The following is a 7,476-nucleotide window of genomic DNA, read 5'->3' on the forward strand; positions in this document are numbered from 1 at the left end:
GCCAGATTTGGTTGCACGTGTATTCAAGGCAAAACTAGAAGAGCTGAAATCAGATTTACTAAAGAAACAACTTGTTGGGCGTGTAGTAGCATACACATATGCAGTTGAATTTCAAAAAAGAGGCCTACCTCACGTACACTTCCTTTTAATTTTAAATTCCTCTCATAAACTTATATCACTAGAATCTTATGATAAATTTGTATATGCTGAGCTACCAAATAAAGAGTCAAACCCGCACTTATATACAACTGTTGTCAAACATATGATGCATGGCCCGTGTGGAAAATTAAAACCAAGCAACGTATGCATGTCGAAAGAAGGTAAATGCAAAAATAAATATCGTAAATCATTCTGTTGAACAACTACATATGGAAATAACTCATACCCCTTATATAGACAAAGAGATGACGGCAACAAGGTCACTGTGAGGCGCTGCAACTTAGACAATAGATGGGTGGTCCCATATAACCCATATCTCCTCGCTAAATATGACTGTTGTTACCCGTCGTTGTGAGTACCAAAAATAATATTTATACCACCTATTAAAACTAACAAAAGCTAGTGGTAACAGGGTCGAACCACATAGAGGTAGATGTAATTATTAGATGTCTAATTTCAGTCTAAGGTAACAGTATGTGGGGATTGAGTTGATTTGGTCTATAGCTAAAGGCAAATAAAAGACAGTAAACTAAATAAACGGATAAAATCAAGAATTAAAAGGGTGCAAGGATGGTCGGTTCACTATAGTTTCGGCGGCAGCAAACTAGATAGGTCTAAAGCAATCACGTGAGACGGGAAAATAAGAGGTCCTCTCGGTCAACTCTTAACAAGTAGCATCTTTCGATCTCGCTACAGGTCCCTAATACCACTAATACTGACTTTCGTCCTGAAAAGTGGCTAAAGGTCTAAATTAATCTATCTTTCGATCTAATTAATCTAGTCGTCTTAATTAAGCAGGCTATCTCCCTTCCCTATCTTTCGATCTTTATTGGGTCGGTCAAATCCTAGGTATTCAACTGGTCACGTGCACTCGATTCGTCAAACACGACAATTAAAACAATTAAAATGAAACAATCTCAACGTGGCCAGTCGATCGACCAAGGACCCCAGTCGATCGACCGGCATGCGATTTCAGGCCATATTAATTCTAATGCCGCCTAACCAACAGTTCCCCTACATCCTAGCAAGAATGAATTAGCTATCCATACTAGGAATGATAACAACAATGAAATTAACGAAATTAACTACTGAATTCATGCTTAAATTAACGGAATAAAAGGGTAGCATAAAACGATAATTATGGCTTCGGAAAACTAACTAACAACTCTATACTATGAACGATAAAGTAATGAAACTGAAAATAGGCAGAGGAATACCGAATGAAATTGCAGAAGAAAGATCCGAAAACCGAATGGTATTGGATACCCAACAATATTAAGAACCCTAATGAATTAACAAAGCTAATGAAAACTGAATGAAACTGAATGTATTAAATTCTGGATGATTGTATCTGTAAACTAGGTTACGTTATATAGCAAACTCACGTAACTTTATTCCTAAACCTAATATAGCTTTGGGCTTTGGATTTCCCGTTCTATATGTTTAATCTGCGTATCAGCTCGTAACTTGGTCGATCGACCACTTTGACCGGTCGATCAACTGAGTGGCTCTGAACAGTGTCTTCTGTAACTCGTGCTCTGGTCGATCGACTAAGGGAGCCAGTCGATCGACTGCTTTAGCTGATACTTGACTTCTAATTCTCGTGGATTTGTCTTTCGGGCCTCGAAATGCGCACCAAGCTCGTTCCTTGAGTGAATACTTTACGTCAAATGCAGTGCAAGGTACTCGGGGACGGATTTGGCTCAATATCTACTCATTTCCGCATAAATCTGCAATATTACATAAAAATACGAAAGTAGAAAAAATGGGGCAAATAGTAGCCTTAAACCACATAAATGAGCTCTGAAATGCGTGTAAAATAGGGTGTAAAACATCATATAATTAACACGCATCAAACTTTCCCAAACCAAACCCTTGCTTGTCCCCAAGGAAGAACTAGACTCGATCTATAGGAACAAGTTCAATCTCAGAGCGAAATGCAACTATAAAGCCTAAACCAGTTTAATGCAACAACTAATAATCAATTAGCAATATGAATCATGCAAACGAGTTATGTCGTCGTCAAAAACTGCTGAACCGTTGACTATAGAGACTTATCAAATTGGACTCTCACGGGTCGCTCAAATCACTCAAATAAGCACAAGGTGAATTTGTGTAAAAGATAGAAAGAATTCATTTTGTTAGTGACACTCACCGAACTACGACCTATAAGAACATGCCTGCAATATAATATAAAAGTAATCTCTACAACTGTACATATGCATTCCAACTAAACAAATCACCATGACACATGCCGAGGTATATATGAGATATGTGAGGAAATGGGCATGAAAGGTAAAACCTTTATGGGAATGTGGGGGTACAGGTGACCAAGCTAGTACCGTAACAAAACCATATTACAATATCCACTTCTTGCTCAAACTTCAATTGACACGGTGCTATAGCAAGCACAAAACTCACAATCTCCGAAATAATCAACTCTCCATAAGGTACAAATGAAACATGGGAGCAAAAATCGCCATTTAATAAAGACTTGAATCATGCGAATTGATTTTTCTTTTTCTCTTCTCGGGTGGCGGTCGATCGACCATAATTGACAGTCGATCGACTGCCTCTACAGTACAACACTCTTTTTTCTTCTTTTTGAATCATTTTTCTTCTTTTCTTTTTCTTTTCAATCTTATTATTTTTCCTTCTTTCTTTCCTTTTTTCCAACTTTCCCGACTTCATCTCAAAATGAGCATATGCCACCAAAAACGAAGTAACAATCCCAAAACGTAAACTACTAGCTTTACAAAGGCAGGCTAAGTGTAGGATGTAGTAATGGGACAAAAAGGCTGTTTTTGGCAGTGTGGAGCTTATGGGTAAAATGAATAAAGGAAAACCTCTACCACATGTGTCAAATCACCACAACCCGAATGCGTACAGGTATTAAGCAGATTAAGTTCATATTTATGCATATTAATGAAACATGTCTCATAAGGAGTAACTACTCACATCCTAGATAGACTGGTCATGGATGTCACCAGTTATAGGCTCTAATCCTCAGAAAATATGATGTAGTTTGCCAAAAATCAAAGTCAAGTCTAAGGTCCAGCAAATAAGTTAACGAAAACTCGTAGACTATGCAAATGATTCTACTAAAAACATGTTAATAAGCAAGGGTTAGGCAAAAACAGATGCAAATGCAATGTCATCATCGAAATACTACCGTTCCGACTCAACCTATATGCTAAAATAAACGTGCATTTTTTGAAATTTGTTGAAATTTTTCAATTTGTTTGAATTTTCTGTATATATGAGAAAGTAAACAACAATGCAAGACAAAATGTAAACGTGAATGCAAGCAAATGAAGTGCAACGCAAAACCCTTCTCCAAACCAAATCGCACAATGTCCCCATTGTGCAAAATCATGTAATGAAGAAAAGGAAAACGGGAATTGCGAGAAAAACTATAAAGGACATGAAGTAAGGCTTAGAAACTCACAAGACTTTAAGCGCAGCAAAAGGAAACCTCCCCAAACCAGCGTGAGCTAGGAGGTTTCAGTAGCCAGCAGTGCTACCAATAGGTACCTGAAAAGACAACAATACCACGCATAAAACCGAGAGAGCAATGTTGAAGCGGTAATTATGTGCAAAATTAAGAAGATGGAAGAAATCAAATATATGACGGAAAATAAAGTGGAGTAGAAAACTCCCTTAATTCCGCAAATCGACCAAACACAGCAGGGGAGTGATCGTAAACTGGTACAGCAGCGTCCTCGGTCGATCGACCATATTACTCAGTCGATCGACCAATGTGTCAGGAACAGAAGCTCCTGGAACTGTGCAGCTTAGTCGATCGACCATAAGGGTCAGTCGATCGACTGGGCTAACTGCTGTAACTTTCTGATTTTTTCGAATTAGCTCAATAACTTGAGCTAATGAGGTCTAAAAACCTGCAAATGCACAATAATACGCGCCCAAAATTGCGCAAAACACAAAGTAACCATCTAAAGTGTTTAAAATCCTAAGCAAAGTTAAAATGCGAAGTCTCGCGCACACAAAAGCAATAAATAAAAAGGTTCAACAAAAGGAAATAAAATGTATAGTTTGTGAAAAAGTCTCAATCAACTAATAGTTGATCAAGAATGGCCATGGAATGGCCCACTTGTCTGGCTTCTGGCTACAAGAGGTGGCCTCAATAGTGCCCATCTTCTCAGCTGCACTCTTCTCAGTTTCGTCATCCGTCAAGCTCAACAGATCAACATGTCGGACATCTTCCCACTCAATGACCTCCTCTGACTCGTCGGAATCCAGATCAGATTTCGTTGCTTTAACTGGCTCATCTTCAGGCTCCTCATCAGTGCCATAGCTAAGGCATCCTAGACCACCTCTTTGAATAATCGGCTCCTTCACAGCTAGAGCAACATGTGGCTCTTCCTTCCCCAAACCAGCTCCTGCAATGTCTAAAACAGAAGAATCTTCCTCCACTTTGCTCCCAATCTGGGCGGAGGTGTCACAACAGGAGTAAGAATAGAGACGGGCATATCAGGAAGTATAAAATAAGATTTAGTTTCAGAAACCGTATTGCAAGTGACAGGCCACATGGGGTCTTTCTTCCTAGCTGTATGGGCAAAGACAATGGAGTGCTTGCCTACCTTAAAGGTCAAAGTACCCGAACCAACATCAATAACTGCACCAGCAGTGTGCAGAAATGGTCTACCTAGAATAATAGGAATGTGGGCATCTTCGGGCATATCGAGTACTACGAAGTCAACAGGGAAGAAGAACTTCCCTATTTGCACGGAAATGTCCTCTAAGACTTCTATTGGCTGGACCGCAGAGCGATCAGCCATCTGTACTGTCATGTTGGTTACTGCAAACCTAGTCAATTTGAGCTTCCTAGCAAGACTCAAGGGCATTACACTAATACTGGCTCCTAGGTCACATAAGGCTTTCTCTATAGGAAAAGTGCCAATATTACATGGGACAGAAAAACTACCCGGATCTTATAGCTTAAAGGGTGCAGTATGGGTCAAATAAGAGCATGTCTCCTCAGTTAGTGCGACAGTATGCACAGTTTCAAGTGACTTCTTTTTAGACAGTAATTGCTTCATAAATTTCATATAAGCAGGCACTTGATTGACTAATTTAAGGAAGGGTACTTGTACGTTTAAACTACGAACAACATTTTCAAACTTATTAAACGATACCTGTTCCTTCGTCGGCACCAATCTCTCCGGATAAGGGGCTGAAAGTAGCAACTTAGCCCTCTCCTCTAAATCTCTCATGCCGGCATCGGTGGACTTAGGCTGGAAGTCCACAACCTTCTCCTTGTTGTAGCTCGACCCTTCTTCAGACCGTCTCAAATGTGAACCATTAATTGACAAAGGGTCGTACTTTGGAACCGGAACGGACCCATCAGCATTCGGGTCTGTCCTCAATATTTTCGGGGCAGTAGTACCTCGAAACAAGTGGTCCCTCAAGTTATCGGGCATCAGAGGACGAAAAGAATCACCTTCAACAGCAATTTCAGTCGATCGACCAGGTTGGTCAGTCGATCGACTGACTTCAACAGGACCAGAAGCTACTGTTTGTCGTACTTCAGTCGATCGACCGGGTATGTCAGTCGATCGACTGACATACCTGATGATCGTCTTTTTCTTGTTTTTATTCGCCACTGCCTTCTTCTTGCTTGGTTCCGCCTCATCCTTTTCAGTGACATCCTCAACCATAATGGGCCCATCAAGGGTAGACCCACTCCTCAAGGTAATGGCATTAAGGGTCTCCTTTTGATTAGTTTGAGTCGGTAGATGTCCCGGAGCTCGAGTCGTATTCTTGCTAGCCAATTGGGCAATTTGTCTTTCCAACATCTTCATCCCGACCTCTCTAGCCTGGGATTCCTTTAGCAACAAATTCTTTAACTCATTGAAATCAGAACCTTGGGTTTGTTGCTGCTGCTGTGGGACATACGGAGGCTTTTGGAACTGTTGTTGCTTATGAGGGGGCACATAGTTCTGCTGCTGCTGTTGCTGTGGAGGTTGAGTCGGATTCAAGACATTTTGGTTACTCCACCTCAAGTTTGAGTGGGCATTCGGCTCATAGTATGTGTTTGTCTGCCTATAATGTTGAAAGGCAGCGCAAGACTCGAAGGGACTAGGACAATTGTCTGAAACATGTCCCTTAGCTCCACATCTTTTACAGACGAAAGGACCGTCTGAAACAGCATTTACATGGTAAATCCCTCCTTTGGAAGCTCCTCCCAATTCGTACTTGTCAAATCTGGCCGTGAGAGCTTCTACTGCAGCTACAGAAGGAGATTCAGCAGCTCTCGTTTGATTTCCCCGGGAATTCCCATACTCAGCTTTGTGGGTGGCCAAGTCATCAATGATCTTCCACCCCTTAGTCTCCCCCATATTCTCCTGGAATCTGCCATTAGCTGTTGCATCCAGGATAGCCCTTTGATCGTCCTAGAGCCCATTGTAGAACTGATTGCATAGGCTCCATTTCTCAAACCCATGATGCGGAATGGTTCACACCAGCTTCTTGAAACGGACCCATGCCTCATGAAAATTCTCATCAGGCCCCTGTTTAAAGCTCGTGATTTGAGCTCTAATAACATTCGTCTTCGAGGCAGAAAAGTACTTCTTATAGAATGCCAAGGCCAAAGAATTCCAGTCGGTGATCCCATTAGCAGCTCGGTCTAGATCTCTGTACCACTCCCTTGCAGCATCGCGGAGTGAGAATATAAACATAGTCTCCTTTATCTAGTCCTGGGTCACACCGGTCGGCGGGGGTATAGAGCAGCAATAATCAATAAATATCTCCATATGCTTGGCTGCATCTTCATTTGCAGCTCCCCCGAATTGGTTCCTCTCAACCAAGTTGATATAAGAAGGCTTCGGTTCGAATTTCCTATCGCTCCGTAATTCGAACCCCTTGTATAGATTTGCAAATTTGTCGGCTCGTGAGTGACTTGCTATAGTTGCTTCTTCAGCCATGACTGGAAATTCTGGAGAAGTGACTATCTCAGCTGAAAGTGGAAATGGGTGATGAAGGTGGATCCTCCTCGTATAGCTCGTTCTCGTAGTAACTAGACAGAGTACTCAGCTCTTCCTCTGTCGGCAATATCCTAGATGATTGTCTCAACTCACGCAAAGTCTTCTCAATCTAAGGATTTAAAGGTACTAATTCACCACTCTGTGACATGCGCATAAGAAGAAACTACAAAAAGAATATGAGAATAGTTAAAGGAACGAATGTCCCTTAAACTAAGAAATAGACTAAAATAAAACAACGAAAAATTAAAACAATTGCCTCCCCGGCAACGGCGCCAAAATTTGATACCCGTCGTTGTGAGTACCAAAAATAATA

General features: G+C 41.1%; 1 non-coding gene across 1 annotated transcript; it reads left to right on the forward strand.

Moving 5' to 3' along the window:
• The first annotated feature begins 6,615 nt into the window (after window positions 1-6,615).
• Window positions 6,616-6,722, forward strand: LOC141636799 (small nucleolar RNA R71). Its single transcript, XR_012541384.1, has one exon. It is a non-coding gene; the product is annotated as a small nucleolar RNA R71 (small nucleolar RNA).
• The last annotated feature ends 754 nt before the right edge of the window (window positions 6,723-7,476 follow it).

The sequence above is a fragment of the Silene latifolia genome, chromosome Y (genome assembly GCF_048544455.1).
Source record: "Silene latifolia isolate original U9 population chromosome Y, ASM4854445v1, whole genome shotgun sequence".
Classification (NCBI taxonomy): domain Eukaryota; kingdom Viridiplantae; phylum Streptophyta; class Magnoliopsida; order Caryophyllales; family Caryophyllaceae; genus Silene; species Silene latifolia.